We start from the raw sequence: 25775 nt of genomic DNA, 5'->3' as shown, positions 1-25775 counted from the left end.
ATGTGTTTTACGTAAAGTAGATTAGTACAACTTCTGAGAAAATGCAACGATTAAGCGATTAACGGTTGCATTTCCTTAAGAGGGGAATAAATGTGAACGTCACATTATCTGTGTTATAAGATGATTTGCATATTCAAATTTTTCGTGAAATTATGAATAATATTTCAATTTAATTAGGAATTTGCATATAAAGAATTTTGAGATTTAAATAATTACCAGCGGGAGCAGATAACTTTTATTAATATTGCTATGTATATTTATGGTGTATTGTGTTATGTAAATGAATAGTAATGAACAACAGGGCAGGACTTAAGCGAGAAGCAAAGAGAATTTGATATTAATTAATATTAACGTCTAAGAAGATAGCGAATTTATACTTTGATATGTTAGTTTGCATTGATAGAGGCAGAGAGAGCTTCCCAGAAAAAAAAACTCAAAGAAAGCAGGTGTACTTAACGGCACGTTGGACACCCAAGTTGAGAAGAATTTTGAAATCAATATAACCATCTGAATAAGGATAGAAAACCTATGAGATTCAGATTTTGCTTAGAAGTATTGGTAGTTGAATTTCTTAGTGTTGTTATAGGGAGTAGCATACACTATCACTACCCAGACACAAATCCTGCGGATACAATACTTGAAAAATCATAAAATTTTTAGCATGTCTACGAGAGAAATCCTAATACAAAGAGGTGTTATTTTTTTTAAACACGCCCAATTTTAGCGTGTTCGACTTGTGAAGCGTCACTTTGCCAACGGAACTTTCTCAGAGAAAGAAAAGTTGACTATTTTAAAATTATTGACTAGTCCACTTGAACTAGAGGGGAAGCCGTCTAGAACGTTGTTTGTAATGGTTCCATGACATCCGCTAGATGTCTCTGTAAAAATATAGTTATCGTCTGCACCGCTGATATGATTTGAATGATAATATGTGTTATGTTATGTAAATAAACTTTCTGGGTGTTCCCGTAGTATTAGACATATGTAGTTCGATATATATATTTTGTTTTGTCAAAGTGGCTTGTACTAATACCAGTTTGGGCCGAGTTTGTGGTTGTGGAAGGTATGCAGGGAGACCAACACATACCTTTGTTTTGTTTTTTTTTTTAAATATAACCGAGAAGGCAATACTGTTACAAGAGAAAAGCGACCTTCCAATCAGTAATATTATGTTGTTTATCATGTGTCAGGCTACTTCAGCCTTATCTAAAGTCATGTTAATTTGTTTGCATTTTTGCATAGTTCATTTAATTTGTTTAATTAATATCATTAATTTGTTCAGAAACCAATTCCTTCAATGCATCTGTTTCTGTAATTCATCATATTCAATGTCACTTGTTCAAGCAGTTCCTGGTATCGCCGATAGGTGGTGTGACCTGACAAAGGTGTTTAAGTAAACATGTCAAGTGACAGAGTTTAAATAATGTTGGTGTTTGTGTTAATATTTATCGTAATTACGGCACAGTGTGTGTGCGTAATAGATACTAAATTGAAGCTTGATTATTAAGCCAGTTAACAAACATAGTGACAGACAACGATGTCATTGAAGTGATAGACAAAGTGGAAAAGAACATGAAAAAGTGTGTTTTTTTTTAAGTTATTTAGGTCACTGGAAACTCGCAAGTGAGGGATGCACCCTCACCCCTATTCCAGTGGAGCGGGCTACTTTGGTTCGGCCCAACCCAGCAGTTGAAAGAAACAATGAAACTGCAAAGGGATATAACAGTACTCGGGACAACCAATGAGTTAGTTATTGTTAAATCGCGAGAGAGTGCAGTTCAAGGCACTGCGAGTCGTAATAGTGTTGACCGTCAGCCTTTTTGGAACTCTGACCATTCAGAGATGTGTGTACTAGAGTAGTGCGTGAGTTACACACTGATAATTTGTGCGTGTGTGCCGTAGAATGGGCAATCATAGTTAGTTTACTTTCAGTATTTCCTTGTTTTTCTCCGGACTAACATTCTCATGGTGGAGTGGGAGAGTAGGAGATACCGAGCATAGATATAAATTTAAAAGTGTGTTTTCTCAAAAGTGATATGAGAACAAGTGCAACATATATCACTATTTACCAGTGAGAAGAGACAAAGCTTTACATCATATTTCGTAAAGTGCTTCGCACCGGTATCAATTTTTTTTGCCATGTTTACGTCACACGCTATATCACTTGTTCACGCTACTAACAGTGAAATCGAAAGCGAGTAACTTTCTTAGTGAAGAAAAAGCATTGCCGTGTTCAGTAGGAAATCTCCAATGCTATAGGATAGTATAGTTTAATTAAAACCCATTCAATACAAGAACTGAGCTATTTTTGCTTGTATTAAGTAGGCGGGTTTTGTGCAAGAGAACGTCATGAGAACTTTCGTCAAATAACTAATGCATTTTATAGTTGTATCACACCAAGGACTCCCCAATTGAACCGACTCTGGTGTTTACTGGAATTCTATGGCAGAGGAAACCTGACGGTTAGCAGAACCTAGGAAGATGATGGTCCACAACTTTAGAAGAAACTCGACCCAGAAGCGCATTCAATCGTGAAACTAGAGACACTTCAAGAAAGAAGAGTGCGGCGTGTAAACAAAAGTGCACAAACAGTATTAATTGAGAGCTCAAAGTGTGAGAAAGAAATATTAAAAGAAATATTTTTTTTTTCTCAGGTCTCTTAGCAAGACCACGCGCGCGAGTGCTTTTGTAAATATAATTTCTGTGTGCTCTGGAATTACGAAAGTGGTGCATTAAATCAGGATAACCACTGGAATGTTGACTTCTGTTATTGTAGCAGTTGGCCGCAAGGTAATGTGTTACCCTTCTTTTGTCTTTCTTGTTTGCTTTTCAGGCCGGAAGCTGGGTCTATTAGTGGATCGTAATTGCGATGAACATATTGTGGGTATCTTTCGCATACAGGATGGGTGTTAAAACCATGTGAACCTGTAAATTAGAGTGTCATGCTTAGCAGGAATCTTATTTAATTTTTTTTCAAAATTTTAACTTTTATTCATTCTAAGACTCTACCGACTGACTAAATTCACTAAATTAACTTTGTGGCAGGAGGTTACAGTAATTTAAAGTAAATATCAGATTAAATATTAAGATTCCTCCCACATTTGCATTTTTGCATATTAATGATTTTAGTAAATTATTCAGATTATGCAAACTCACAATCCTCCGCTCACATCCTGGTTGATAATATTTAAATGTAGTTGATTTAATGATCGGAGTTTAACTAGAGGTGTCCAATAAAGATGTGGGCCGGTTTTCATTTTCACCTCTGAGTAGTGTATAGTATCGTATATCAATACTATAGGTCTACTAATACGTACCTATGAATGAAACATATGAAAATCTACTTATAACAGTTTACAAATTTTCTTTTGTATTTAAGAGCCTGACATACTAAAGAATAATACAAAATTTACATTTTTTTTTGCTTGTTTTTCATAAATGAAAGGAGATAATGAAATGCAACTTACGACAATCATACAATGTTATTCTACAACAGAAAATATGAACCTGAAGAATTTTCACTGTTGCCATCCATAGAAATTACAGTGTTGCCAAAATAACATTTCCCCAAAATTTAAGTTAAGGCAGCGACTAGAGGAATGTACTCAACTGTATTTGATTACGTGTCATGTTGTTCTGGTATCCTGTGAACTACTTTTTAAATAATAGTTGTATTTAGTTTGTAATAAAGAAAATAGTTTTAACATGCAGTTACTAAAATTAAATAATAATGTTATTTAAAAAAAATAGTTCACAGAGCACCAAAACAAAATTATACGTAATCAAATCCAGTTGAGTTTGTTCCTCTAGTCGCTGTTTTAACTTAGATTTTGGAGGAAATGTTCTGGCAACATTGTAATTTCTAACAACACTGAAAATTCTGTTGTAGAATAATCTATGATTGTGGTAAGTTGCATTTCATAATCTCCTTTCACTTATGAAAAACAAGCAAAAGAAAAAATGGTAAATTTTGTATTATTTTTAGTATGTCAGGTTCTTAATGTTCCTTTTCAACATTGAGGTTATATCAAACGAGATCTACTCCGAACCTTCTCTGGTTTGTGTTTGAGACAAGCACACCGCCGGAAATGAAACTAGGAACAATATGCATATAAAAACCATAGTTAGCGAATTTCGTTAGCCAGGAAAGAGTAGAAAGTTGTCGGAAATAAGTGTTTTTTGAATTTAAAATGGTGGAAGTTTTCCAAATAGCACCAATCGTTTAAGATCCATTCTGGTAAACATAGGCGCCGACTTGAAGAAAATATTGGGGGGGGGGCATAAAAATGAACAAGAATATCATCATTTTCAGCCGTTTTCTACCAACTGCTTGATAAAGCCCTCCCCCTAGATTTTGGTCCGCTGCATCCGCTCCGCTGCGAAATTCATGATTTAAGTCAAATTTGCCTAAAACTATTAAAACAAATTCAAGTTGAAAATTTGGGAATTTTATTGCAAGTTTGCGCACCATATTGATCTTCACTTGTCATATCAATGCCGTTAGTGTTTGTTGAAGCTTCAGTGCTCTGTTAAACACAGTTCTGAAAATGGCGTTTATTATCCAATAAGAAGGCTGTTCCTAATATTGAATTAAAGGCACGACGAAGTTTACGACAGACATTCTCTTTGTTAATTTTTCCACGACTGGATTATATTGGGGGGCGAGGACCCTACTTTTAAATATTGGGGGGGGGGCCAAAGTGTCCTGCCCCCCCGAAGTCGGCGCCTATGCTGGTAAAAGATACCCTAACTAACTAAGGTAACTAACTTTATGGCCTAGGGAAACCGGATGTTCAATGCCTCAATTCACATAAGCTCTCCATTGACTTCTGTTTTTAGCCAACTCAATCCAGTTTCTACTTTGTATTCCTATTTCTGTGAGATCCATTTTAATATTGTCCTCCCATCTGCGCCTAGGTCTTCCTAATGGTCGTTTTCCGATTGGTCTTCCAGTTAAGACTTTGAAAGAGTTCCTACTTTCTTCCATCCTGGCTACATGACCTGCCTACCTGAGCCTCCTAGATTTGATTACTCTAACAATGTTTGGTAAACCGTATAGATTATGTAGTTCCTTGTTATGAAGTTTCCGCCATTCCCCATCCCCGTTTCTTTTGGGTCCGAATATTCGTCTATCGTTCTCAATAATATTTTAAGTTTACGTTCTTCCCTCAGAGTAAGCGACCATGTTTCGCAACCATACAGCACAACAAGCATGATTATAATTTTATATCTTTTAAGCTGCAAATTCTCAACAGAATTCGCGACGATAAAATATTTTGAACCGAATAATGACACGAATTCCTTACTTAGTCGACATTTAATTTCTTGTTGAATATCGTTTTGGTCTGTTAATATTTATCCTAGATATTTGAAAGTATCCACTTTATCAAAAGTAATACTGATATTTTAATGCATCCATAATTTGCAGTATTACTATTCTGACGAACTTCCATACATTTAGTTTTCTCTGCATTTACTTCTAAACTCATGATCCTAAAAGCGTTTGATAAGACCTCAACATTTCTTTCCATTGTTCTCCAATCACCCTCTTTAAAATTTACATCATCAGCATTTGCCATAACCTGGTCAATACCATTCAGCTCTAGACCGTGGTTGCTATCTTTGATTTTTTTAATTGCGTATTCTAAAACAAAGTTGAATAATAATTGCGACAACGCATCTCCTTGTGTCAGGCCGTTCTAAACGCGGAAGCTCGTGGACAAGAATTTTCCTCCCGGACATTACTTTGAAATTCATTTAAACGTACCTTAATTAATCTAACTAGCTTTTGCGGTATTCCAAATTCTACAAAAAAATGTACAATGTTTCTCTTCTAACCGAGGTGGAAACCTTTCTAAAATCAATAAATAATTGATGTACCGTGGTATTATATTCCCATTTCTTTTCGGGTATTTGTCGAATAGTAAATATCTGGTCAACAGATGATCGATTTCGCCTAAATTCACTCTGATAATTTCCAATTGTTTCATCTGCGTATGGGCCCAGTCTTGCAGGGTAATTGTAAGAAAATACAAATTGAAGGAATAGTGTATAAAGACATCACCTAGGTTGAATTTACGAGTCTTAAGCATTATATCATAGATAACGAAGCAATTCAGAATACCAATTGTTCCCCGTCCCTCTATCATGGTGTCAGGACTTTGTTTTGAGTTCTTCAGCAGGAATATTCTTCCATGAGGCTTGAACGCGAGTCTACAACACATCGATACTATTTGCTGAAGAACAAGGTGACTACCACACAAATTCCATGCGTGACATGTCAGTAACCGGCAGGTCAGTCAAATAATCTTACAGGCTGGTAAAGCAGTGGTAGTCGTCACTCAAAGTAGAAGGCTTGCAATATTGGAAACATGTGGAAGCACTGTCCTGGTGAAACATGGCATTCGGAGTTGTCTGAAGATATGACCTTGACCTCAATACCTTCCCTGAAATAGAAGTCACTGGTATAAGTTGCTCTCAGCGTGTAGCAACCGAGATTATGAATTGTATCTTACACTGTCACGCCTGCCATGAAATGATATGATGTTGGACAATATCACTCACGATAGCGTCGACAACCTTGATAGCATCTAATGGGTATGCGGCCATTACTATACGACAGAGCGAGAAAAAAAGCGGTACTCGTCCGAAAACAGGATAGTTTTTCGCGCTTACGACGCTGTTCACGCGCCCATTGTAGTCTGATGTGTTCTATTGAAGGCTGATAAGATAATGCGTGCACCAATCCAACATAATTTCAGCAAACATCATTAAAGTGTTGAAGCAGGCAAATCCACAGCTATTCATGTGCTTTAAAATCGAATGTACTCCGTCGACGATGTTCCACTGCCAATCATTGGAGTGCTGATAAGATATCTCTGTCAATCCCTGGTGTGCTCATTGCCGTGAAGCATTGCTAGATCGTTGACGTGTACATTCTCTTTTGTCCATTGCTTATACACATCCTAGTAAATACAGAATATTTAAGCTCTAACGATGACTCCCTCCAAATAGATCTTTTACGTATCATAAATATGTCTTGTAGGTCAAAGGAGATGGATGGTTAGTGAAACATAAAGATAGAATTTAGTTGATTTTCAGTTTAGCGTCTCTTTCAGCAGCAAAGCTATATGAGACGTGGACCTATAGCTTAACGTGGAATCTGAACAGCATGAGCTCTCACCGGGAATCGAACCGAGGTCTCCCACGCCAAAGGCGCGTACGCTAGCCATTTAGCCACGAAGGAACTCGAAAGCGATGAATTGTTGAAAGTGAAAATGAAGGAAAAAACAGGAGAAATTCGCGAATACCCACGGACATGATGCTATTCATTACAAATTCATATGGCTTGGGAACGAATTAGGTACCCTCGCACCAAAGATAATGATACTGTTCGTTTTCGTGTCGTTACTTAAAAAAAAAAAAAAAAAAAATACGACCACCTGCACAACTATTTGTTAAACTCGAGATTTTATTTTTGAGCAGTGGCGTATTTACGATTTTGTTTCGGGAGGGGCTTTGCTAACTTTCGGCGGGGGGGCTTTGCCTGGAAATGTGAAAATTCTGCAAGATATTTAATTTACTTTACTACACTAAGTAAAATTTCGGGGGGCTTAAGCCCGGAAGCCACACCCCTAAATACGCCACTGTTTTTGAGATATGGGATTCAGTCATATTTGAATTTGTGTGCACCATGTTTAAGCTCATCTTTAATCGTGATCAATGTTTTCTGCTATGACCAAGAAAAACTGTATGAAGAACCTATTAATGTAATGACATGAAAGAAAGAAGGGGTTGACCAAGTCTACTAGGATTGCCTACAAGACAATAATTGAGTTGGTCTCGTCTCGAAAATGTATCGTGAAAGTAATATCTTGTCTCAAAAAGTGTATCTATTACTCTTGGAAAAGCTCTGACTCATCTTGCCTTGTGGAAACCCATAAAACCTACTGAAAGTACTTCCTACGAAAGAAACGCATGTTAGAGGACGCATTTCCTTTGATGTTGTAAATAAGCGAAAGTGACATGTTGTTTATTTATGCAGAGAATCACTATAAAAACAATAAACCTTACTTTCCGATTCTTGTAGGCTATCCCAGAATTTCGCCACAACGAAAAACTCCATTAGCAACAGTTGTGCAACGAACGTAAACAGTTTCCCGGTAATGGTTAAAAATGCACATTTACATGTAATTTATCAACAATTAATATATATATTAAGCAACATACTAGATAAAAACGTATAATTTAAATTTACATTACGTTACATATTTCGTTGGTTATTTATACAGAATTTTATAGAGTAATTTGTCTTGAGTTTGTACGTGATATCACAAAATTTAGTATAATTATGCTAAGATCTTGATAGAAATGACAAAGTATTTTCCGTCCTATTGTTGAAAATATTACGCTATATCTCTCTTTTTACCTCATTCACTAGTTCAAACGCTGTCGAAGATCTGGAGAATACGACTCTCAACGAACAACATTCGAACAAATTTATCAAGAATGTTTGGAGATATGCAAAGAAAATGATTTTGAAATTCCAGAACCGGAAACAGGTAGACTATAGGGGTTCCTCGTGGAAACGAACTAGACATTCGCCATCGAAATATCACAAATTTATTTTGGATGAATCTCTTCCTTCATTAGAGGCAGAAAACATTTTTTAAAAAGATAATATACTAAGAGACATTTTTTCTGATCGTTTTGGATCATGTATCAAAATCATTAAATCAATCACCGCTTTACATCCCAAAAGTGAAAGCTTTCTAAATTACAACATTGTGGAGCTCATGGCCCAGTATTATGGAAATGATCTGGAAATATTCAAATGTGAACCCAAAATCCTTCCAAACACAATTAAGTTGTATGAAGACGAGAAAAAATCAAAGTTGATTTCTTGATGAATTTTGTTGATCTATTTTGTGTCTACAAAAGCGTATTCCTAGAAACCTACAAGCTAGATATCATGTCTGTGACTATCAGTTTCTAGTGCTACATATGAAAAGCCATTCTCATGTTTGAAAAGATTAAAGACACATACGCAATTCAACGACTGATAATGTTTTGAGAAACTTAGGATTACTTTATATTGAAGGAAATTGCTAAATCGTTAGATTTTGAAGAAGTTGTTGATAAGTTTGCTGCTACTCACAAGAATAGAAACATCCTCTTTTAAGCAGAGGTATGAACCTGTAAGTTATTTTCTTTACCTGTAAAAGTGTATTTCTCTGTTTCCACTTAAATCAACCGCCACACATATTTTAAACGCAGTGATTAAATAACATAAATTACTACTTATGTGAATAAAATTTTTCATTCATTGAAGATGGCCCTCTCAAAATTTTCTTGGGCCCTTCATTGGTCTCTCCTAAAAAAAAAAAAAAAAAAAAAAATCTAGCTACGCTACTGCGAATGACAGAAGACGATGTAAAGTGAAAACCAACCAGTGAACAAAGTGAGATATTCCACGTAAATTGCACTCAACCTTTCTTGGGTTGTCACTAAAAACCACAAATTTCACGGCTCTTTAGTATATAACCGCAAATATCATGATTCCAAATCCCATACTGCTCCTTTGCTATTTTTTTCCTTCTTTTGACTACTTTTCTTTCTTCCTTATTGAATGCTTTCAATTGTTTATCATCACCCTTAATATTGACATGTTCCTTCGTACAGTATAGTACCTACTCTAACAGTAAGTTAAATATTTTATGAGCCTTCTTTATCTCTTTATTCAATAGCTCACTAAAACAGTGTTTTGTTCCATTAAAAGGCTTGTCTCATCATTCTTATTAAAGTTATAATTGTTTTTTATTTCACCTCATGGGAAGCACGGTGGCTAAGTGATATAGCACTTATCTCTATAGCGTGGGGTCCCTGACTCAATCCGCAACCAAGTAAGTTTGTGGTGGACAACATGATGTCCTTGTATTCTTTCGGGGTACTCCCTTCTCTTCCACATTTTCATTCCATTGATTGTTTTATCATCATTCATTTGCCTTAATCATCCGTCTTCCTTTGTCTAAATGGCGTAATCGTGGGACGTTGAACTGAAAGAAATATATATATTTAACCTCATAGTCTCCAATAATATTATTATTATTTGCACACTTAAAAGTAGTCTTCTTATATATTCTCTACCTTCAACTCCTATAGTTGATATAGTTAGGGCACGCGCCTTTGCTGTGGGAGACACGCGTTCAACTCCCGGTGGGAGCTCTTATGGTTCGGATCCCACGTTAAGCTGTAGATCTACGTCTTATATAGCCTTCCTGATAAAAGGGACGCTAAAATCAAATCAATCAATCAATCTCGTTGAATCATAACTTAATTTTCTGGTCCATTTATTATTTACACAAACCATAACACCAACACCCTGGTAAGTTACGTGATATTTTCTGTATATTAAGAAGAGGAGTGCTGAATTTAGGTCATTTTCGATTATTTTTATATATCCCCTCCCCCTCCACATACTGCGGAGCACAGCATCGGACATGTCATTGTTCATCTCAGCGACCCCGAAAACTATGAATTCGACACTGATATTTTTCATTTCGATCATTTTTATATTTTCCCCTCCCCCAAGTTGTGGGGCTGCATTTGCGTTTAAATGGCATCAGAAGTGTCACTGTTCATCTTTTCAATCCCGAAAACTGGATTCGACATTAATATCGGTCATTTTCAATCATTTTTAAATGTGTCTCTCCTCCCTCACCTTTAAGTTACACCATCAAAGTGATATGATAGAAACCATCTCAGGTTTAAACTTCATCTAAGTTATAAATGTGATCGAGATCGGTCCGGTGGTTCAAGAGTTATTAAGTTTTATTTATTTTTATATATCTCCCCCTCCTACCTCCTCCCATAAGGTCTATCGTCAATGTGAATAGATAAATACCATTCCAGGCCCGAACCTCATCTATGTTGAAAATTTGATCGAGATCGGTCAGGTGATTCAAGAGTTATTAAGTTTTATTTATTTTTAACTCCTTTCCTCCCCCTCCCCTAAGTTCTACCGTCAAACTGAATAGCTAAAAACACTCTCAGGCCAGAACCGCATTTACGTCAGAAATTTGATCTGTCGGGCGGTTCCAGAGATTAAGAATCACGGACATGGTCACTTTGAATTTTATAATATAGATTTTTGTGTTGACAGTCCTATATGTATCAATTCTAGACCATTTACCAGTTCAGTGTCTGTGACAAATAACTTCAGCAGCAATCCCGTTCACCTTTAATCAATCAATCCAAACAAACACTGTTTAGCGCAATCTTAGAATCGAGTTATAATGCAAATTAGCAGCGGCGATAAGCCTTACCTTGACAGAAAACCAAACTGAGTTCTTCATTTAACTGAGTGGCGTATTTTTACATCATATTAATCACCGAGAACCTACGGCGAAGTCTGTGAGCTCTTATTACCGTAGCTGTTCTAAATCATGATTACAATCATTTTGAAACAAGTAACGAGAGAGAGAAAAAAAAGAATGAGATCCGTGGTGAACGAACTATCTCAAAACAGTCTAAGAAAAACTTTTTTTAATTAATAAATAAAACTCAAAACAGTTTAAGAAAGACTCTTTTATTTAAAAAATAACATATATAATATACTGCCTTACATAACACATTGTGAGACATTTTCCGTGCGCACATTTGAAAATTTACTTTTAAAAACCATTATAGTTCAAGATAAATGCATGCGGAAGGTACACATGTCTTCTACGGCCAGTACTTTCACTTTTTGTCTAGCAATCTCACAAAGAGAATGACCATGCAATTTTAAAAGAACTGAACATTTGCATGTGTGTAAATAGATCATGAAAACCCTGTGCATTCGGTATGACATATCGTTGTGCTGTTAAGAAAGCATAGCAGTAAGCCTTTGGACCAAAGAGTCTTAGAAAGGGTTATTTCTAATATTTTTGGAAAAAAATGTAATGTAATGTAATGCAATCTTTGAGTTTTACGTCCCACGGTTATGCCGGTTAGGCTAAAGGAGACGGTGATAAAAGTGGAACAAGATCTCCCTAGACAATATTATTTTGTGTGAGATACCGTTATTACAACTCATTTATATGTTTTCGATTTCCAGCCATTTAGAATATCGGCATTTATTTTCGCGTTTCTAAATAACTGCAACCGGAAAACTACTAGGTGACTCGTGATAACGGTACCTCATGCAAAATAACATCGTCTAAGGAGGTCTTGATCCACTTTTCGATTATCATTTGTCTATTTGAAGATATCACATAATTATTGTAAAATTAGCGGTATTTTAATTTCGCAGTCATAGGGACTCTTAATCATCGTCTCCCTTTGCCTAAACGGCATAATCGTGACATTTTCGCAGTACTACTTTCATCCCTTATAGTCCCCTTTGGAGGAAGAAATCTTCCATAATCGCGACTGGTGTTAAATAAATGGTTTAGATACTCGAGCGTTGTCAACAAGACAAGCTGACTCATCTCGAGCTCTGTCTAGTCTAGTATTTCGTAACAATAATTTTGTCTCGTCTCGTTTTATGGATGACTCTAGCTGCTTGATCGAGCTCCCCTGTGATGGTTAGCGTATTCTCCTTCGGCGGGAGCTACCTAGGTTCGATTCCTGGCGAGAGTTCATTTAGGTTGAATCCCAAGTTAAGCTGTAGGTCCACGTCTTCTATTGCCTCGGTGCTGAAAGGAGCGCCCAACTACAAATCAACCAGTTAATCTAATAGTCTAGTACAAGTACTAGCCAGCATTCCATTTAAAATACATTAGATTCTTTTGGTTGAATATTTAAGTTAAGAAAAACCTAAAGAATGAAAATCCGGAGGTTGCTGGAGTGAATTACTGGCCATTTTTCATTTTTGAACCCCCATTACAAGAATATTTGATTCAATTGCTGCACTGGTCAAGAAAACGTTATTTATCCGTATAAGAAGGTTGATTGTACGAGTAAGACGGTTCATTAAAAATAGCATGAACATCGTAAAATTCATATTGCATCATGGACCAAAAGAGGAAATAAGTCGTTAACATTGTGATGATTAAAAAAAAAAAAACATAAATTGTGAATCTTATGTTATTTTTGACAGTTGAATACATTTACATAGAATTTATATAGGTCTTTTGGAACTGCGAGACATTGTTCTAGAGTCAGTATTATATTTACAAGGAGAAATCAAAGAGTCTGGAAATGAAGGCCTATTTATTTGCATAGAGTGCAGGCTGCCATCTTAAAATTCATAACTAAATTGTATAAAGTTCAGAAGCTGATACATTGGTTTTGATTCATTTCTTCATAAATATGTTTGGGCTGCAGCTTCAATCTAAATATCAGGCATCATGAAGTCCAAAATAACTCTGAATATATTAAAAGTTAATAAATAATTGAAACATTATTTAAAAAATATTTCCTAAAAATAAGAAAAAAGAATAAACTATTATTGAAGTGTACGAAAGCTATTTTAATTTTAAATATATTTTCGACCTAATTCAACTAAAACCATTTTATATGTTCATTCATGGGTCATTCCATGTCAAAAATCGCCTAATTTTAAAACATAATCGTGCTTCAATGTATCAGATTCTCTTCAAAATTTTTTCATACATTAATACCAATGAAATTATGCTAAATTATTTTTTTTCCGAATTTTGGGTGAGAAATGCTCCGAAGAGAAGCAAAATTCACAAATTGGAAAATGTGAATTTTGCTTCAATTTCACTTTCCGGCACTCAGCATCATGGAACTAAAATTACTATAATTTCCTTATTTTTGAAGTTATTTGGCTCATCCTGGTGTCAAATGAAAGCTTAATTTTTGCTCTTTCAGTAGATTCTAAGCAAAACTAACCTTGAAAACTTACACTGTCAAACATTAATGGGCATACAAACCTTTTTTTTTTCTTACAAATTGTGACGTTGCTCAAAAGTTACAACCATGAAACATTTGAAACATTTTTTGTACATTCATCTTAACACGTACGTAGTATGGTTAAAAAATAAAGAGGGTGTTTTTTGTATTTTTATAATTATTATTTTTTATGTACGGAAATATACAGTTTTAAGTTTTGTTACAAATTGTGTCATTGCTCGTAAGTTAAAACTATAAAACTTTTGAAACATTTTAATAGAATTATCTTAGTATATAAATGATATGCTTAAAAAAAGAGTGTTTTTCGTATTTTTGTATTTTTTTATTTTACGTGTACGGAAATAATTATACAGTTTTAAGTTTTGTTACAAATTGTGTCATTGCTCATAAGTTACAACTATGACATTCTTAAAGCTTCTTTTTATAGAATCATTTTATCACATACATGATATGGTTAAAAAAATAAAAAGGGTGCTTTTGGTATTTTTGCTATTATTATTATTATTATTATTATTATTATTATTATTATTATTATTATTATTATTATTATTATTATTATTATTATTATTATTATTATTATTATTATTTGTGTTTTAAATGTACAGAAATATACATATTTAATGTTTTTAATATATTATGGTTATGTAACATTATTGGCCACCTTTCCTCTGAAGTAGTGGTGGCCAATTCCGGAATTTTTACTTTCGGATTCCGGAAAGTAAAATCGCAAAAAAATTCGGAATTCGGAAGAATCTGGAATTCGGAAAAATCCAGAAAGTGAAATTTCAGATTTTGGAAAATTTTGGCCATCCCTACTCTGAAGTGACAACTGTCACACTTTAAAACTTTTTAAAATAATCATCTTAGTAAATATTAGGTATACCTATAAGTATAACTGGTGTAATGTGTAGTTTTGTTATTACCATAATATATTTTTTTGTACTTCAAGTATGACTCAACTTTTTTCCCAATTGTACCATCGATTACAACTATCAAACTTTTGTAACTTTTTATAGGATTAATTTGCATTTACTAGGTAAGATTAAATAACAAAAAATGATATCTCTCTTTTTTTTTAATAATCTTGCGATTTTGTGAATTTTATACATAGATTTACATTAAAAATGTTGTGTCTTATATTTCACAGCTCATTCTTTTCATTGATGATAAATCCGTTCTGATTAGCTTGTAAGAGATGGAACAGGAACTTCCCAGATGATATTTTCAAAAGGTAACCAAGAAAAGTTCATTTTCTGGCCAGTAGAATATAGAAGGCCCAGAGTGATTCATGAATTGCACTCTGACGTACAAAAATAATAATTACAAAGATACCAAAAGCACACTATATATTTTTTTAACCATATGTATGTGCTAAAATGTTTCTATAAAAAAGTTTCAAGAGTTTCACAGTTGTAATTTACGAGCAATGACACAATTTGTAACAAAACTTAAAATTGTATATTTCCGTACATGCAAAATACCAAAAAAAATAATAATTACAAAAATACCAAAAGCACCCGTTTTATTTTTTAACCATATCATGTATGTGCTAAGATGATTCTATTTAAAAAGTTTCAAAAGTTTCATAGTTGTAACTTAAGAGCAATGACACAATTTGTAAGAAAACTTAAAACTGTATATTTCCGTACATAAAAAATAATAATTACAAAAAAATACAAAAAAAAACATTTTATTTTTTAACCATACCATGTACGTGTTAAGATGAATGTACAAAAGAAAGTTTCAAGTGTTCCATAGTTGTAACTTTTGAGCAATGGCACAATTTGTAAAAAGCCTAACATTTGTTTTGTATGCCCATTAATGTTTGATAATGTAACCTTTTTCAAGGTTACTTAAAATGTGCTGAAAGAGCAAAAAATAAGATTTCATTTAACACCTGGATGAGGCCAATAACTTCAAAAATAAGAAAATTATGGTAATTTAGTTCCATGATGCTGAGTGCCAAAAAGTGAAATTGAAACAAAATTCACATTTTTTAAAAATTTCTCCCCGGCCCATTTCTCATCCAAAAAATCGGAAAAAATTAATTTAGCATAATTTTATTGGTATTTATGTATGAAAAAAAAATGAAGAGAATCTGAGACATTGAAGCACAGTGCTCAAGGTGATTTGACATGGAATGATCCTCATAAGGCCCCTATAGAAAAACAAGCTGAAAGTACTGATGGAAAAGTAAAAAAAAAAATCACAGATAATACTAAATTTCAACAATCATTTATGTTTGTATCACAACGTGACTTTGATATTAGGACATTCTCATTGGATGAAACATTCTATTTCCGTACTTATTTCACAGACCACGAAGAGTTCTGCCGAAAATGTACACAATCAACATTATTAATGGTAATCGAAAAAGTACATTCATGCGAAATCAGTACTTTTCAGAAAAATGATGAAATATAAAAATTCAAAAAGTTCATTCTTGATGGAATGGGATTCGTGTATAAAATTCGGCTTATGAAATATAATATTTTTGGAGAATTTGCTGTTGCACTTTTCAAAAAAGATATCCAAAATCCTTTGTGTCACTGTTTCGTCAAAATAATTGATGTCATCTGTAATATTCCAATTATATAGTGCTCTTCTCTATTTCAAATGTAGCCATTATTAACATGACGGTGTGAATGCAATTGCACAGAACCAGATTTCAATAAATTTTGTGTTGTTGAATATGAATTTCCATAGTGAAAATAAGGCACGAAAACTTAATTTGCGCAATGAGTAACGAGTATATGAAAAATACTTCAGGGAGCTCCTAAACCTCGAGGCAACTGAGGAGTCAAGGCTGCACAAATGTTACCTTTTCCTCAGATGGTACCGTGGAAAATAAATAAATATTCGGTTCGTGAGAATATCGGCGAAGATATACATGCAATATGAAAATCACATTTGAAGCAAATTATCCGTGATTACCGACCAAACAGTTGTAGCAAGCAATAAGTATCATCATATTTATAGAGATGAAATAAACAAATATATTCATAATAACAGAAACAATTGTGAACAAATATTATAGTTGTTGTGAGAAACATTCAGTACAATGTTGTCCCAACTTTTGTCAAAAATTCCAATGTCTTCGTAACTTGATGCGATATAATGCGATAAGACATTCGCGTTACCCTAATTCCAAGAAAGCTTTCAGCTAGTTGGCGCATGCTTGGATTTTGGCTTTCTACGCTTGCACTTGAAACGCATGCTTTCATACAACCTGCTTTTCGTTGTATTTGCAAGCAATGCTTTAGACCCTTCGCAAAACGTCATAGCATCACTGGCTGTTCATTGGGTATTGACTTTTCTTAACTTGTAAAACGCCTGCGTCAAGCTTGGATGGAATACTGAAAGCAAGGTTGCCCCCATGTAAACTTCGTTACTGGAATCCAGCTTGCGACATGCTTGCATGTTTTCCAATCTAGCTGGATGCAAGCTTGGCCGACTTGCAATTCAAGCTTACAGCAGGCGGTTTGCAAGTTGTCTCTGATACTATTATAAACATGGTACTATAACATTTGAAGTATCATGATCAGAAGAAATAAATCAAATAGAGACTTGAAATCAGATCCACATACCGGTATGTATAAGAATGATAGTCATTCAGTTCAGAAACTTGGTAAGAAGCAGGTAGCCTTCCAGAAAATAAGATTAAATAAGCTTGCAGTCCATACAAGTTTGTAGTCATTTAAGAAAAAACATAGATATAGTCCAATAGCTTCATTGAGTATTGATTTAGATTATTCGAATAGGGAAATCATCTCATGTATTTTAAGTCTAATATGCTGGCAGAAACAAACTTATAAACGAAATTGCATGATGATATTACATGTTATGTGTAGTATAACGTTTCTCATGATTACAGTGGAAGCATTCCATAGTATCAAGGATAAAAGTAAAGGGGAAGGGGGGACCACGTTACCCCGCTTCCAAAAAATGTCTATGGCGTCCCCCACTTCTTAAAAATGCATAATGGGCAAAGATAGGCACGGGAGACGGAGTGACGTCATGCGTCCCCCTACCTTTTCAGATCCAGTTTCACCCCTGCATAGGACGACTTTATATTTGAAAAATAGTAATAACCATCATTATCCATATTTGCGAAAACCTTATCTTCAATCCACATAACTATCGAACATTTATATACTCCTATAGAGTAAGCATTTTCATTGGAATATGCAGGCGTGCAGGTGTAGTTTTGGTGCACCACTAGAAATAATTGTTGAAAAATTGTATTTTTTCACTAATTTCCTTCTTATTGTCTCTAAAAAGATTTGCCATGGGCGAAATGAAAATATCTCACTTGACAGATAAAATTCAAGGGGGCTACCAGAGAAAATTGTTGAAAAATTATAATTCCTTTTCGATTTGCGTGTAAATACGGTTTCCAGATGTACGGCATAAGAACTACAGTGCAAAAGCACAAACCAAACACGAATGCTATCTAACCGAGTCAGGGGAGGGCGAAGCTGGTGGGTCTGAAGGGAGCAGACGCGTCAGCGATGGTGGGTATACGAGTAAACGAGGATAGTAAAAAGATGTGGATTTTGGCAACTATACGACTTTCAATAGCACTTGTCATAGCATTATACTAGTAACGTTCCACTAGTAAACATAAAATGCGGCTTCTGTACATGATGCAGAAATACACCGCCGCCGTTGGAAAATAACATCTAACAGAGTCATCTTTCATATGCACTTACTTATTTTATCCACGGTAAAGCACTTGTTACACTTTACACTAGTAACCCTACACTTGTAAACCTGAAATACAGCTGTATTACTGTGTATAAAATTTGGTCGCCTGCAGAAATATGTTCCTTATGAATATATCCTTTTAGACAAACTATTCAATTTTATCTGTAAATCTTCAAAAATGTGGTGCGCCAAATCTACACCTGCACCCATACAGGTATTAATAAACTATACCTGCAAACTGTAAGAGGTGATTCCTCACTTCAAAGTTCATGTGAACCTGTAGGGGAAAGTGCATAGCTTTAGAGCCACGGGTGTCCCAAATCGTCGAAAAGCTAAATTTCAGCACGATATTTTGAATGAAGAGAAAATTAAAGTATTGAGGACAAGTTCGTAAAATTGTTCTACGGATATTGATTTAAACTTCAAAAAATTGTAAAATATGATGTTCTAAATTAATGGAGAGTACTAACTACGGTCGCAAAACTACGGCTTCATCAACCACATTACTAGAAATTGTTATGAAGCAAAATTTGTTTTAATATACTGATTTGTTTACACAATTTGCAGTTTTATTGTATCACAAAATAGCACAGTCGAAGCTGAAATCATCTGTTTCTATATTAGGTTTCCCATCAGTAAATAATTGTTATAACACTAATATTTTTGTGTGGCTCCGCGTAGCATAGTCGCTAAGCTCTCGCCTTCGGTGTGAGCAGTCTCGGGTTCAATTCCCGATGGGGGCACTCGGTCGAAAAAGTGTAAAAGCTTTTTCAGGCCAACCATCCTGAATGCAGTTTTCCTGGGATTTCCTCATTCACACCAGGCAAATGCCGGGGTGGTACCTAACATATGGGTCCCAGGCCGCTTCCTTCCTTCCCCAATCCTTTCTTCCTTCCCTTTCCCCGCATAGTATGCTCACCGAGGGACGTCATCCTTGAAACGTGACTAACATGGCCATAGATGCCGAAAGCCCAGAAATCTAAATCCTAAATCCTAATTAATATTCTTGTGCTAAATGTCATGATATAAGAGCACATCTAAAATAACTTCAAATATAAATGAATCAGAATGTAAATTGTTTCCAAGTAAAAAATATAGTTGTTTCGATGTGTTGAAGCAGCGCTATGTTATCTTTAATTTCCAGATTGTGGAATATCAGGATGATTCGATCTTATATCAAAACAATAATAATGCAGAATTGCCGAAACTTCAACACTTACGGCTTTAAGAAGAGTTGTAATGACGCATGATTAGTGTCATACTAACGAGTTTGATTAACATATATTTCCTGCAGTAGTAAGTCCTTTAGTATGATGCTAATCATACGTCAAAATGACTCTGCATAAGGCGGTTAAAGTTTTAGATCTGGATTTAACCAATATTATTACTATTACACATACGGTTTTCGCCTGATTTAATCAAGTTGATTAAATAACACAATATACAATGCTAATAATTCAAACAAAATACCGTTCATACCGTTCATGGAGGAATTGAATGAATTGTTATGGAGAGTGGACACTGATATTTTAGTGCTTGGCATTCACTTTTGGCAAAGGCTGAAGAACATTTGTTGTCGAGGAACTTGGTTTAAAGAATCTAATAATAATAAAAAGAAATCTTTTGACATTTATCAGCTGAATCACTTGGAGACAATATTTGTAACATTTTCCCTGAATTACATGCTCTGATTAGTTGCAACACGATTTAGAAGTATAATAATAATAATAATAATAATAATAATAATAATAATAATAATAATAATAATAATAATAATAATAATAATAATAATAATAATGTCTAAACGCTGCAACAGTAGTATTTGCTTAGGATCTCTCTTTATTTTTGGAAATAATTCTGAAACTCCAGTGAATTATAATAAGATTGAACAAGTTTGCAATTGTTTGTTTGCCAAACTAAGGATTGGAGCTGATGAACTGCGTTATACATTAATTAGGCAGGCCTATACAAAATATGGGATTAAGTGTAAGTTGATTCAGAGTTTTTGTACTTATGATGCCTTACCGTATATTTACGTTGGCTAACAGATTGACTGCCAAGGTGATTTGAGGGTACTGGTCTGAGGAGGCCATAAATTTCTTCTTACCTTTGGCTCGATTATGGATAGTCATGTCACATTTTTGTCGCGATATTTTGCTTCTCCCGAAAATGTACCAATGAGAGCCGAGCACCATATGTCATGCTCATGGTCTCACAGTAATTTGTGACAATGAGCATCATATATGATGCTCAAGAACCTGAATAGGTTAGTAAGTTGTGATATCAAACATGAGCATCATATATGGTGCTCATGGCCCCACAGAGAAATAAGGTGAGCACCATGGCAGTCAACCTGTTACGAGCTGCAGCCCAAACATATTTATATCGGTTGTGACGCATATATATATATATATATATATATATATATATATATATATATATATATATATATATATATATATAAATGCGTCACAACCGATGTATCAGCTTCTGAGCTTCTTAGAACTTGGTATATGAATTTCGAGAGACAGCAACTTGCACCCAACGCAAGTGAAAAAAACTTTCTTTGCCAGAATATTTTGTTACTTCTTATAAATGTAATACTAACTGCAGAAGAATGACCTGCAGTTGAATATATTGCTGATGTAAATTGTACATCTCTATGTAAATGTAATTGTCAAAACTTACCTACGTAAGTTTCACAATTTACATTTTTACTTTTAATTATCACAATGTTAACAACTTATTTTCTCTTTTTGTCAGTGATTAAACATGTCTTTTATAATGTTCATACTATTTTTAACTGAATATCTTACACATACTACCTAAGCTACGTTTTCTTGACCGTTACAGCGATTGAATCAATAACTTTTAAACCGGGACTTTCTAAAAAAAAAAAAAAAAAAAAAAAAAAGATTTCCTTCGACATCCTTCAGAATTTCATTCTTTACGTTTTTCGTAAGTTAAATCATCAATCAGAATGAATCTTACGGTTTTTTGAAACGGAATGTAGCCTGATGCTCGCTCTATAGTTGCTTACAGCATAGATTGTATTTTGAAAATACTGTCACAGACAAAGGGGGGGGGGGAGAAAAGGCTATAGAAACAGATTATCTACTACATCAAGTGGTCGAGAAAAATAGGCTAGCAGATAACCATAGTGTACAGAAATTTGTCTGCGGCAAGATTTCTAACCGATTTGGTGAAATACTTATGACATAATAATTAAAATATTTTTAACTGTTAACTTAGATTCGAAGTCTGTTAATTACACTAAAAAACATAGGTCACCTAAAAGTGATAGTTTGACATTAATCTTAAGTTCAATATCCAGATTTTATGGAAGACTGAAGGTAAATTAAACATTAAGTCAATGTGAAGGTTATATACAATACTTGAGCAGCTAGCTGTACGTAACATCATGACGTAACAGCCATCCGAGTATACTCACGAATTAATCTCTTACATGATATGCGTAGCAAAGTTATGTGTTGCCAGAGGGAATAAATCCAATACCTATACAGCATGACTTATTATTGCAAAATACTAATGGCTGCTTCTTGTATTCAACATTTGCGATGAAAGTGTCATGAATTGTGTAGGAAACGATAAAATACTACGCCAACTCCATTTTAGGTTGTTAAATAACATATTATGTGTTCTCTGTAACTTTTATCACGTGCTGGAATGAGTGCCAATAATTAAAAAAAAAAAAAAAATGAAATGTATTTCCACCTGGCACAATTCCAAAAAGACGTAAGAAGTGCTAGCGTATCCAAGTTACTTTAAATAGGCTAACTTTTACAAATCCATACCTACATATTCGTGTTACTTGTATCGTTGACATTATGCCCATCTCTTAATATTTAACCTAAAGGTGTCATTTGAAGAAATAAAATCTTTGAGTTTTACGTCCGACGCTTATGCCAGTTAGCCTAAAGGAGAAGGTGATGATGAGAAATGGGTGAAATGAAGAAAGTGGGAGGAAACGTAAGAATCCCGAGAAAACTCACGCAGTGTTGTCCACCACAAGGCTCACTCGACGCGAGCTTGGATCAAACCAAGGATCCCATGCACCAGAGGTGAGCGTTCTACCACTGAGCCACCGCGACCCTGACATCATTTGAAGACAAGTCAATCTCGTCAATATATAGTATAAAAACATATACAAATTTATCTTGAGCTCCTTCATGGCTAAGCGGTTAGCGTATGCGCCTTTCATGTGGGAGACTCGGGTTCGGTTCCCGGCGGAAGCTCATGTGGTTCGGATTTCACGTTAATCAATAGGTTCCGTCTCATATAGCCTCGCTACTGAAAGGGATGTTAAACTCAATATCAACTCAACTCAAAAAAAAAATATCATATGTAGTTCATTGCGTTAACTGGACTCGTAATGAAAACATGAATTGAAAAATACGAAATATATCACTAGCATCATCGAAGTTTTGCTTCGCCGAGGAGATAAGACTCTACGCCGATAAAAAGGTGGGACAATCGTCCTCTGACCTTACCTGGGATTAAACCAGTGACCACTTACACCAGAGTTGAGCACTGTATCACTCCTTTTCATCAAACTTTTTAAATTTTTTCCTAAACTTTTCAATTTCTACCAGACCTAATACGAAAATACACGTACGCCGACTATGCCACCGAGAAAGATGTGGCTTATTAAAAGAACCTCTGAAATTAGCCGAGTTAACCGCAGCCACTTGAGATGATTTTTAACATAACCACAGATGTATCTTTCTCAATGTATTGCACAATCGACCTCTTCTGTACATCCCTCACTAATGAAAACATTCACAAAGAGTTAGTTTATGATCTTCTAACATTTCACTGTGAAAAACTTTCAACATGAGGAAGCAATACTTTTCTTTCTTCCTGTCCCACTGACAAAGCAATCCTTATATCCAACTGTAATAGACTTCCTACTATCCATTTGTTCTTTCACTGCGGAAATAGTATAGAGTGTATGAATAATATCGCACTGCAGGTGTTGGTGGCATGGATTTTACGATGACCTCCTCTTACTCTTCACAAGGGAAAAGAAACGTTGCGTCAATTTGGTTTGTTTAGTTATGGACTTTTAATACTCCTCTAACAGTTGAAATCTTACAAAGACGGTGTAGGTTCATTTGTTTGAAGTTAAACAACTTTTTTGTTTTCTTTCTTTAAAGTTAGCGACATCATCTTGAAACCTACTGTGGATTGCAGACAGTGGTGACTCCAGAAGAAGTCACACTGGTTAAAACAATTTTATCACTACAAGATAAGGGACATCTGCAGGATTTTTTCCAATAGGGGACTAAAGACCTATTCCAAGGAGTACAAACGATTGATTTTAAGGAGGGAACGACTGGTTCAAAGGGAGACAAATCTAAGGGCGAAGTAAAGACGAACACACAAGCACAATCGAGAATACACATTCTTTGATGTGCTCGTGAAGGACGCCGATTTTTCTGTAACTTTGCAGGGGGTCCACTCAGATGTGTGTTTGCTTGCTGAGAAGGGTTTTAAGAAGGCACATATGAGGATTTTAAGACAAATTGAATTCAAATTATGTCAAATATTATATATTCATAAGAGATACATATAAAAATACATATATCAATAAAAATACATATCCATAAAAATACATAGAGGCCCACATAAGTATTGGGGGACCCGGGTCCCCTCATGCCCCAGGATCGGCACCCTTGCAAATAATAAATCTTATAAAACACCAATTATTTGTGCACGTGTCCTCATTAACCACAGTGAATAAACTTTAATACTATAGAATTTAATATAAATATATTAAGTAGTCCCTCGTTTCACGTTCATGTAAGCACGTAAAATATATACAACAATAAAAACATTTTTTTTGACTTTGGATGTTCCATCTAGCCAGTGACTACTTGTTCATGTTACCTAAAAATTGCACATTATTATTATTATTATTATTATTATTATTATTATTATTATTATTATTATTATTATTATTATTATTATTATTATTATTAATATTATTATTATTATACTAAGAGTTTGATTTGATTTGGTTTCATTTGATGTCTATGTACCTTTCAGCAGCAAGACAATATGAGACGTGGACCTACAGCTTAAAATCAAAGAACAATAGATACAATCTGAAACTTAACGGTTCATAAATATTTTACACAGTACATTAATTAATTAATTAATAACATTCGAGTAGAATAAAAACTTCTACCTGCATGAGATTGGCTACGAATGAACACGTTATCACCATAAAAAATAATTTCTCTCGATTTTATCAAAAATTGCCCATTATAACGACCTTCAAATGTGTTATTTTATTCACGTTACAATTCAATCTTCAGAGTTGATAATAATTTTGTATTAATCAACAATACAAGCTGAAGAGTTGATCATAATTTTGGATTAAACAACAATTCAAGCTCAAAGAGTTGATTATAATTTTGGATTCAACAACAATTCAAGTTCAAGAGTTGATCATAATTTTGGATTAAACAACAATTCAAGTTCAAGAGTTGATCATAATTTTGGATTAAACAACAATTCAAGCTCAAGAGTTGATTATAATTTTATATTCAACAACAATTCAAGTTTAAGGGAAATCATAATTTTGGAATAAACAACAATTCAAGCTCAGGAGTTGATCATAATTTTGGATTAAACAACAATTCAAGCTCAAGAGTTGATTATAATTTTGGATTCAACAACAATTCAAGCTTAAGGGTTGATCATAACTTTGGACCTCTCATCAACCATTACTGTTATCATTCTCGCTTTATAGCGAAGAGCTTGAATGGCAATACTTCAGGATCAGTTTCATCTTACTAGATGGTGTGACTATCTGACAGCATACATTTTTGTGTTTACAAAATAAAAGAAACTTTTTTATCAATTTTCTCAGAAACTACGCATGAGAACTTATCCACATCTTGTTCAGCTCAATGAAGTTTATGTTTGTTGTATGTTTCAAGTTTGAATATTTTTTCTTTTCATTAAATGCTATTAATTATTGTAAAATATCCAGAATATCCTAACTATGCGTTGGTTTCACGAATACGAAATTTTTCATTGGTTTTAAATGTACCAAATAATTAGAGGTCTTAAGTTCAATTTTGTCATTATTCAGAAACATAAAGCGCATTTCATTATTCCGTGAATGAAAATCTAAAGGTAAAATCACACTTCTACAGTAGAGTTCAGAAATTAGAATA

At 34.4% G+C, this 25775-nt stretch overlaps 1 protein-coding gene across 1 annotated transcript in view; it reads left to right on the top strand.

Annotated features, from left to right (window-relative positions):
- Positions 1-842: 842 nt before the first annotated feature.
- LOC145676737 (nose resistant to fluoxetine protein 6-like) overlaps positions 843-25775 on the top strand; it is a 118012-nt gene continuing 93079 nt past the window's right edge. Inside the window, exon 1 of the mRNA XM_081747549.1 lies at positions 843-2790. The gene's annotated coding sequence lies outside the window, so the exon portion shown is untranslated. The remainder of the gene's footprint in view (positions 2791-25775) is intronic.

Source organism: Thermobia domestica, unplaced genomic scaffold, assembly GCF_964235325.1.
Source record: "Thermobia domestica unplaced genomic scaffold, izTheDome1.hap1.1 HAP1_SCAFFOLD_318, whole genome shotgun sequence".
Classification (NCBI taxonomy): Eukaryota; Metazoa; Arthropoda; class Insecta; order Zygentoma; family Lepismatidae; genus Thermobia; species Thermobia domestica.
Note: the sequence above shows the minus strand (reverse complement) of the source record. Positions and strands in the feature narration are given on the sequence as shown.